This window comes from Orussus abietinus, unplaced genomic scaffold (assembly GCF_000612105.2).
Source record: "Orussus abietinus isolate OABI.00-Male unplaced genomic scaffold, Oabi_2.0 scaffold10, whole genome shotgun sequence".
NCBI classification, from domain to species: domain Eukaryota; kingdom Metazoa; phylum Arthropoda; class Insecta; order Hymenoptera; family Orussidae; genus Orussus; species Orussus abietinus.
In genome coordinates, this window is record NW_019396009.1 from 722,834 (window position 1) to 732,484 (window position 9,651).

At 48.7% G+C, this 9,651-nt stretch overlaps 2 long non-coding RNA genes across 5 annotated transcripts; one reads left to right on the forward strand and one right to left on the reverse strand.

The window, feature by feature from the left end:
• The first annotated feature begins 3,247 nt into the window (after positions 1 to 3,247).
• Positions 3,248 to 5,390, forward strand: LOC105699916. Of its 2 annotated transcripts, XR_001104081.2 has the most exons (4): positions 3,248 to 3,921; positions 3,979 to 4,303; positions 4,462 to 5,095; positions 5,195 to 5,390. It is a non-coding gene; the product is annotated as an uncharacterized LOC105699916 (long non-coding RNA). The 2 variants fall into 2 exon arrangements; XR_001104080.2 differs by having other exon boundaries at positions 3,259 to 4,303.
• LOC105699915 lies at positions 4,922 to 8,065 on the reverse strand. 3 transcript variants are annotated; one of them, XR_001104079.2, is made up of 4 exons: positions 7,588 to 8,065; positions 6,461 to 6,567; positions 5,653 to 5,880; positions 4,922 to 5,057 (listed from the first exon to the last, which is right to left on the reverse strand). It is a non-coding gene; the product is annotated as an uncharacterized LOC105699915 (long non-coding RNA). The 3 variants fall into 3 exon arrangements; XR_001104077.1 differs by having other exon boundaries at positions 4,942 to 5,057; positions 5,384 to 5,880; XR_001104078.1 differs by lacking the exons at positions 6,461 to 6,567; positions 7,588 to 8,065 and adding an exon at positions 5,966 to 6,222 and having other exon boundaries at positions 4,942 to 5,057; positions 5,384 to 5,880.
• Positions 8,066 to 9,651: the final 1,586 nt, after the last annotated feature.

Sequence of the window (9,651 nt, forward strand, 5' to 3'; positions counted from 1 at the left end):
ACTTCTTACTCGAGCGATAACTCGATAACGAATTCGATCGTCGGTCGCTTATAAGGACACTTAACGAAACCAATCAAGAAACGGCAAGGCTTTGGAGCGGAAACCGCTTTCAATTGATTGTATTTCCACCTCGAGACAGAAAGGATGACCCCGGCGACACCTCGGATCGCGGCATAATTAACCGCCTGAAAACTCTTCACTTAATTCTCCTTAGATGAAAACGGAGAGGGAGGGATCCTTTCAGAGGGCGAAAGGCAACGCTCGGTCCCTTTCTCGGTGCCGGAAAGCCATTTCGCATAAAAGCGCCGGCTGGTCCCGAAGCTAGAGCAAATTTTGTTCCGGATTCATCAGGTGTATTCAGCGTCCACGGCCGACTCGAGCGGAAAGAGTCGCGAGTAGTTAGGACGGCCTTTATTATGAGTAACAAGTGGGAAACGCGTCCCGTATTCGTCGCCATGACAACGACTCGATAGCGTCAACGTTCGGTTACTTTACTCGCTGGTACGTTGCTACGTAACGGGAGTTACATTATTCACGGCGTTCGTTGCTACGACGACGAAATAAACTACGATCGCTAAGAGACTCGAAAACCGTCGAGGGAGTCGGTTCTCCCCTCGCTGCCTCGATTGATTCTCCGGTGGACTCTTTATTTAGTTGAAAAGACCGCGACCGGGGCTATTTCTAGGGCGCTTACGAGTCGAGGAGAGAACCGAACGGGAAGGACGGTCGGACCGAGAGTACACGGGCACACGGAAGACCGGACATTCGCTGGCGCGGGATAATCCTTTGCCGATTAGTGTCCGTCGATGGTCGGCCGGAGTTTAGCCTACCTGTCGGCTGGGCTGGCAAAAGCGAGACCGCCGGAAAGAAAGAGTCTCCTCTATGGGGAAAGAGCGAGACGGGTCGGACCGGTTATCATCGAGTTAGAAAGGGTCGCGGAGTACCGACTCGAGCCGACCGGACGACCGGAAACCCCGCCACTTTCTCTGGGAGTTTATCCATCCCGATAACGCGTCCGGTATTTCGGATAACCCGAAATCCATATCGAATTACCTCCGATCGCAGAGAGAGTCCTCGAGCGGCAAAGCCCCTCCACTTTCTCTGGGAATTTCCTCATCTCGATAACGCGACCAGTATTATAGATAACCCGAACTCCGTATTGAATTTCATCCGATCACCGAGAGATTCCCTGATCGGCGAAACCCTTCCACTTTCTCCGGGACTTTATCCAATGACGAAAACGAAAACGCGGCCATTATTTTGGATAACCCGAAGTCCATGTTAAATTTCCTCCGATCACCGCGCAGGGAGAATGCCGAGGCAGAGAGGGCTCCAAAAATCCATTGACACGCTCAATCGACTCCCCTAAAACACCGGATATTTTTTTTCCATTCTCCCGGGGGCGGATAGGCATCCGCGCCATTGAATGGGCATTTTCGTTGACTCGGTACTCGAGGGGCTTCTCCGAGCTTAACCGAGCTAAGAAACCCGGATCTATCCGTTTAATGCAGTTCATTTCGCGTTGCGGTGGACGACGTTACGTAATGACGGGATGTATGCCGGGTGTATCGGTGGTAAGTTTTTTTTATTCGCTCCGGAATAGGATACCGCAACAATGGAGCTAAAAATGGCCTCTCGCCGAACCCTCCTGCTTGCAAGCAACGGTGTCGGCAAGCAATTATTGGACACCATTGTTGCGGAGCAACGTACATACGTCGGTACCGCCAGATACGACTATAGGTGTCGGTCCGCGCCACCGCCTCCGGAGCAAAACTGGATATCACTGCTGTCCAGGACCGAATTCCTGCCTCGTTTCGCCCCCAAGGGCTATTGGGTGCACCCGAGCATCTCCACCTTAGCTTTGGGTCTTTCCTACTCGCAAGGTTTATTATTTTCCGGATGTTCCGAGGGCCTCGCGGTACCTTATCGGCCGGGGCTTGCGAGATGGGGATAACTCGCTTTGGGCTACCTCCACCGAGAAGAATCTCTGACGTCGATGCGCGCGACTCCGCGGTATATCGATTCGCACCTACTCGAGCACCGCGGACCGATTTGTTCAAAGAAGTTTCTCGCGCAAGTGCGGCGTCTTCTTCGACCCCGGCGTCGGCGCAACCCGGCCGGAAGTACCGACGCACATTTCATTTCGAGGGACAATTTCGCCCGCGGGGTAGAATTAGATTACCCTGGGGGTAGGGCTAGATCGCGGGGAGATCTTTTTGCGGTCATCGCATTCGTCGGTCGACCTTCTTCTTCTGGTCTAATGGAAAGTTACGCCGCTATTTCTGTACGCATCCTCTAGACTGCCTGAGAGCTCCACTTTATGATTCCTTTTTTTAGTTTGCCCGTACCTCAGGGCTCGGACACCGGACACCGGAGTGATCCGATCGAATTATCCTATCAGTGATAAGTATCGGGGAAAATGACGATTACAGGGTTGGCGACGACGGTAATGGGGAATTTTATAGGAACCGATATTGGACAAAAAATGTGCGGTTCCGATCGTGTGGAATTTTTTTTTTTCATTGCTTCCCTGTGGAGGCAAAAACCCCCGACGAGAGTTGTTACAAATTGAAACGGGACAGGCTGATTGGTTTAATTGAATTTCGAGAGGGAAACCAGTTAACGGAAAACCTCGACGGTACATCGGCGGTTTACGAAGCCGGAACTACTATGTGGTCAACTAATGGGAATTATCGGTCTTGCAAAAGTCTGACGTGAAAAACCCTCGGAGTCGACGAGGATCACTCGTCCATCGCGAAAGGTGTAATTCCCCTTTCGGCTTCACGTCGAATATCGAGGTTTCCGCGCATTTTTCGAAAAACGAGACGAGATCGGGGACGGTATCACGGAGCTCTGAAATTTTTCGCCGTGATGCAGGTTACGATATTGCAAACGTTGAAAAAGGGCCTCGATAACGGAGTCAGTCGCAGCATCGAAAATCGATAAGTGTTTCTTCATCTACAGGCTATCGTACAAGGATGACACCATTAGTGAAGCTATTTTTAGATGTCAAACTCGGAAGAAAGAAATGTCCGCTAGAAATGTCGATAGTTGAGAAAAAGAAATATCGACAACGGGTGCACGGTTTTTATCAGGAATTTCGAGTACACCTAGATCACGGCGATCCACGTGGTCGGGAAGGGAACTACGGAAAGCAGCCTCGAAAGTGGAGTCGGTACAAACCCCGAAAATCGGCGGTTGTTGTCAGACCTGTTGTTCGACGAGAGACCGCGAAACGTCTCGTGGCGCCGCCTGGACGGCGGCGTCGCGTACCAGTTTCAAGGTTTCGCTTCGAGTACGCGTTTCGAAACCTTCCTCGCAACCTCTCGGCGGATCGTCCTTTAACTTGGCACGAATAATTGAACGTCATACCGGCGTGCCCCTCGCACTAAGAAATGACAGTTATTTCGGATTCGAAACAAAGGCGGCGAAAAGTAGCCCTCGAGAATCCCCGAAAATAAAACTGGGCCGAAAACCCACGTCGGAGGTAGTTTTGCAACTCGACGACCAGGCGATATCTTATCGTTTCGCCGTTCCTTCGAAAGATTTTGCAATCCGCCAAGACGCAGATTATTCGTCGGCGTGGAGCTGCTCGAGGAGAGATTTTCGCGAGTGTTGCACCGCTTTCACCGAAAACGAAATTCAAGATTTCGAGTCGAGATCGAGCGGAACGGCATCCTCGTGCCCACGACTCGTCTCTAAACGGGCAAAACGGAAAGCTACGCAAAAAGGCATTCCCGAATACATTACACATATTATCCACGTATAACCGAGTCTTCCGCGTAGGATAAATATTTATTTCAGGAAATGCCCCATGAATATATATTCACATATGCGTTATTCATATCAACCAAGTGGACCGTGTATACGTACGAGGAACACTCGTAAAAGACTGTCCAGGCTCAAACGAGGATCCGATATGTATGCAATACTTTCTCGGAATATTTATCCGGCATTTTATATGTATATTTCTTGCAGCGCTTCTCTCCCGCGATTTTCGAGCCAGGGAGTTCTTCCGGAAGGGATGTGGAAGTTCAATTGCACGGTGGGATATTTCGACGATAACTTATCTCTCCGGAGTGGTAGTACAGTCTACGTCACCTCATTGCCGCTGTCGGGAAAGGGTAAAAAACGAAACTTATCTATCTAGACTGGTAATATAGTCAAAGTCACTTCGCCGTCGAAGTCGGAACGTCGTGGACGAGTTTCGTCATTCGGAAAGACCGGGAAAGGGCCAAAGAACTCTACGTCAGCGAAGCGGAGCGCACTTCCGGTTGGCGCGGAAGGCTACTCCGATGTCTCGGTACGTAAAGCTAAGTAAAGCAGCACCACGGTTACCCGATGCATATGGAAAATAGTCGAGAGTATGAGTTCGAATATGCCTGTAATTAATTGACGAACATCCGCCCGGTACTTTTGGAATTTTCATCCCTCGGAGTAAAAAAATAATCTCTTTTTCAGGTAAACCTCGATCGCACGTGCAGCGGTAACGAGGACGAGCGTTAATGAAGATAGAGAGATAACGGGACGATCACTAGTTGAATGTACCGATGAATGGATTTTTTTGCCCTTGTTTTACGTCCCGACCCTTTTTAAATCGACTCGGATTGCGAATAATGTACCGCAAGTAAGTAAATAAAGAGACAACGAGATATTCAGAAAACACTGATGGGAGAAGCGCCGAAGATCACATCGGTGCTAATGGTCATAGCTGGAAAATAAATTGACGTCATCTGCGTCACCTAAAACGGATTCGGTTCCATCTCGGCCATCCAACGAAGTTAAGGTCGACGTTGTCTGCCATTAACGAGCCCGAAGTCCTCGGTGGGGTCGAAAGGTAGTATTCGCGTTGACGTCACATTCTGTTGGAGGATTTAGCGTAACTCGGAAAATCGAGTTAATTCGCTGCATGCCAGCAAGACATTGTAAACTCTGGCACGTGTGGGTTTACCTACGTGTTATCTCGGTATAATGCGTATTTACGTGTACCCGAGTTGGAGCATAACTTCATAAAGGACCTCTCTTGTGTGGGTACTCCGGAGTACTCGTGGACCGTTCTGGAAAAATTTCACGAATATTAAAGCCAACGATAATGGTATGAGCTATTTTATCCTATAGCCTCTGCGAGGCCGTTTCGTATAACTGACATTGGATCTCGCGGTTATTCTACGAATATTATTAATTTTCGTTCCAGCCGTTTAGAAGTGCGAGAGGTCGGGGTCATACGCGTTCAAGGATCAATTTTTTTTTCCGCAAGCTCTCGGATCCCAGAGTTCAAAACTCCATGGGGAGGTCTCAGAAAATGCCCTCTACGTTGCAGTTATCCACATGCGATCGCGTGCACGCACGGGGTAATCCTTAATATCTCTCGAAATGTACATACCCGTGCAATTACACGGCAATAATGTATGAGGCCACCGAGGGAGGAAGTATCGTAGGCGCATGTAAAATGCATGGTGCACCGAGAGAATGGGCCTTAAATAAAGGATCCCGTATGCTCAATCTCAAAATCGACCTCGATCGTTGATCGTGTCCCATCGGTCGTGTAATACATGTAATCGCAGCAAGCCGACTAATGAGCCGGTTAAAACTATGTATTGCATTAGAATGCCCAGTGCATGATATCCAATTACAAACGCATTAAATCAATACCTGTTACCCCGCAGAACCCTCTACATCGACGTCCATGTCACGGATCAATAATCCATTACAAATGACGTCCTCGACTCGTCGCATTAAAAATGGATCGACAAAGTCCGTTTCCCGATCGAGCTTCCCCGGATCGGATGCCAATAAACAAGAGATGGGAGCAAATGTTGATATCAAACGCCGATAAAATGTATGGCATTTAAATGTCACCCTGTCGGTCCTTCGGTTACCCTGCAATTTCGAGATTATAATTAATGGCGAGCCACGGGAGATTTGTTTGCTTTGTAACATTTCTGTCCTCTCGATATTGACATACGATTTCACGTGGAATCGACTAGAGCGTTATCCTTTCGGCGTTTAATTTTCCAGGAATCGATGGGTGCCTCTCGTTGACATCGGCGAATAATTATAAATAAATATCTCGTAAGTACCGCGGACTGTAAAATTTGATTTAGTCACAGCAGGCTGCAAGTGTTGCATCGACGCGAACGTATAGATATACACTTGGCCGGGTGCTATTTCTATGAAGGCGGCGTAACCTATATTTTCAGAAGCTGACAGGTATCAAACTAAAGATAGCGCTTTGCGCTTGAATATTTGCCCTACTTGTTCATTATTTGTCGTTTCACCCAGGTGTAGAGCGACTCGCAGCATTTGGTCCGTTATTTGTGCACTTGCGAAAGCGCCGTCTCGCGACGTTACGTGAGAAATTCGCGTACGATTCGTTTGCAGTTCGTAACCGAATTAAAATGGTTGCGCAAAAAACCTCGCTCGCGATTTCATTTCATCGAGGGATCCATAAGTCGCTTACTAAAATCCATCCCAGGGCCTTTAATCGACGGATCATTGCCGGCCCATCGCAGCGTTAAAACGGCGATCCGACAGATCATAAGAATGAAGACAAATTAGCCGTATTTCCTGAAACACCAATAATTAGCTTTCCTTTCTAGTAACTTAAGGCTACATAATCCCATTGTAAAATAATTCATTCCTACGTCGATAAGCTGTGGGATAAAAAAAAAAAACAAGATGCCGGGGATCCGATGGCAGCCATCAGAAAAAGCGGGCGGGCACGAGAGGGAAGCGATCTCGCGATGATTTCGCAGCGAGGCTCGTGCCGGCGATAAAAAAGAAAAAGGAAAAAAGGACATCTGCCTTGCGAGCCTTCACCTGCGCCGCCACCGGCAGCTGTTTCCCCTCGAATTATCTTTCTCGCGTTTACTCCGACTGCTGGCACGTGGCTGAGGTCAGGAGGACCGAAATCTAACCGAGGGAACCATGTAGAACGCACCGATGCCCGGATAAAACCAAGCACTGCTTCGATTACCTGGAGATATGAAACGCAAGGGGAGATTTCGATCCTCGTCGCCCTCGGGAATTGATCGACCAATTCACGCGAGGCGATCAAAAAAAAAAAAAGAGAGAGAAAGAAAAAAATAAGAAGCCCCACTTTTCCTCATTTTCGGGCGACTCGTGAAATCTCGCAGACTCGAGTCGAAGTTTCGCATGACTCAGGCGTTTATTTCGGCACTACCGAGTAACTTAAGACGTCAAATAAACCCAATTTCGAGAGAGTCACGGGCGATTCCCCCGATCTCGCTAGGAAACGGATTTTCCTGATACTAATAAATTTAATAAACATCCCTGGAGCGGCAAGGTGCACGTTACGTATATGCCACGTGTCCCGGCGTACCGTTCCTTGCATCACACTTGTTTTCAAAACCCTGGCGACATTTCATCGAATTCATTACGCCAGCCCCGCGTACACGGGGTATTACGCAAAGTGAAGTGCTTTAGAGATATTCCAGAGAACGTGAGAGCAATATTAAGTAACTTTCCCAAATGGGTAGGGACGAGTTACGCGGGGAAGAAAATGGGGGGGATTCTTCGAGAAACTTTTGCCCCAGTTCGCGTCCCTTTGGGGGTTGAAAATCTTACCGTCAATCAAAGTTGACTAAAATCCCAGCTAATACTTCGATGCGAGGTTTCCGTCGATCGCGATATCCCGGGAAATGGTCAGATATTCAAACCGAGGTTTTCGGTAGCTGGTAGTTTTTTCATACTCTAAGATGGCCGCACACGTAACGATAAATCGTCGCGATAAATCCGTGCGAGCCGATGCGCCCGGAATTAACCGACAGAGGAACTCGATTTAACCGCACGGATTACTAATCGCGACTTATCGTTACTCGTGTGGCCATACCGTTAAAAAAGGACGGCAATTGTAACCTTGTGTACCAAGTGTGGGTTTTCGGAAAATTTTGAACGGTGCACCTGTCGTTATTACTCGGGATGTCACTTTCTCGACGAGAAGGAAAAGAAACGACGTTACCGTGTCTCCCGTGTGTTAGATACGTGATTGTATTCCTGTTGCTTATTATTGAGCGGCACTGCTCTATCGCTCATGTGAAATCCGGTCCCGGTTTCCACTGTCGCGCCGCTTCAGCATAAATAGGCGCGCGCGTCACCGCCGAGCGCGCCCGAAGACGGCCGAGTCCGCCCGAGCGGCGCGCGACCGTTCCGCCGGGTTTTACTGCACGTCGGATGCAGGTCAGTCGGTTCAAAATTTGAAAACAAAGACTGGAGGATGTTTCTTGTACGGAGAAGCCAGGTCGGAGGCCGATTCTTAAGCGGAAGCGACATCCTCGCGTTCCTCGTCGATTTTGCTATCCCTTTCAGGTGCCTTTCGCCGCTCTCGATATTAACCACGAAAGAAAATGGCACCGACAGTCGTGGGTGAATTTCACCCTTTAAGGGTACACTCGAGACGTAGCACGTGTCACGCCGAGTAAAGAGTTATTCGTTACTTCCTTCCTTCTCGAGGGTTTAACTCGTTGGAAAATAAAATTGTAAAGGTCCGTTTACCCGTGCATTTGTAACGGGTCCAGTAGGGTCGAAGGGAGAGGGGGTTGCATTGCATGAGTTTTATTAGAGATCATAATTTCATCTAGCGAGATTCCTCGAATCGCCATTCTCTATTTCAAGCGCGACACGCAGAACCAAGAGATGACGGTTCTATATTAAGATGGCAAGGCGTTCTTAAAAAATGACGGAGATACTCTTAACTCGTTAAATCGGAGTCTCGGTCGTTGGGATATCAGTATGTGCACTAATAACCCAAGAAAGTGTCTCCCCGGCCCGATGTGTGTTACCGTAACGCGTTACATCGAGTAACGAACACACACCGATAGGACTATTTTTCATAAACTGGTTCTCGGAAAGATCTCTGAAACCGTTCCAAACCGTAGCTGCGATCTTTCGTTTATTTGCGCCTCCGCAGACAGCGTACCGGTGGATATTATTGGACATCGGATGCAGGTCAGTCGGATCGAAATTAAAAGAGAAAAGATAAATACGCGTCGCCGCCGACCGAGGCGGGACGAATGGAAATTACAAATAGGTGTTTCAGCGCAATTGCCTGCATCCCATTTCCCATAATAACACGTAGAAAGTCCTTTGAGTCGGCCTCTTTATCCGGAGTACGTCTTCGAACGACGAGGGATACCCATTAGCACCTTTAAGAAGGGCCGCGAAGAACCAAGATGGCGGCCCACGGAACTGCAATCGGCATCTCGACCGGCCCAAATATAGCGGTTTTATCTCCTTTGACACGCTCCTAATTAACCGCCGAGGCATCTACAGCGATAGGGATACGTATTTATTATCAGGAGTTCCATGCGATCGTAGCACGTGCGGTTTGTTTCGTTTAATTAATCTTATCGCGTGCGGTGGGATCGATCTATAACCGTTCGAGCGGCGCATGCGTCTTCGCGCGACTCAGTTCGCGCGAACGGTCGGGTCGTTCTTCCGCTACTTTCCATTTTCGAAAAAGATTGGCATAATCGCTCTAGTTACGTAAAACAGGCCGTGCCAAAATATTAAGTCGTCAAAGGAGGGAAACGTAAGAACGATCTCGGTCGAGCGGAGCGGTTTTAATGGCGCCGAGGGTCGAGTCTTCCTAGACGGTCAGTAGGTGGAATAGATGGAATAGGTGGACTAGGT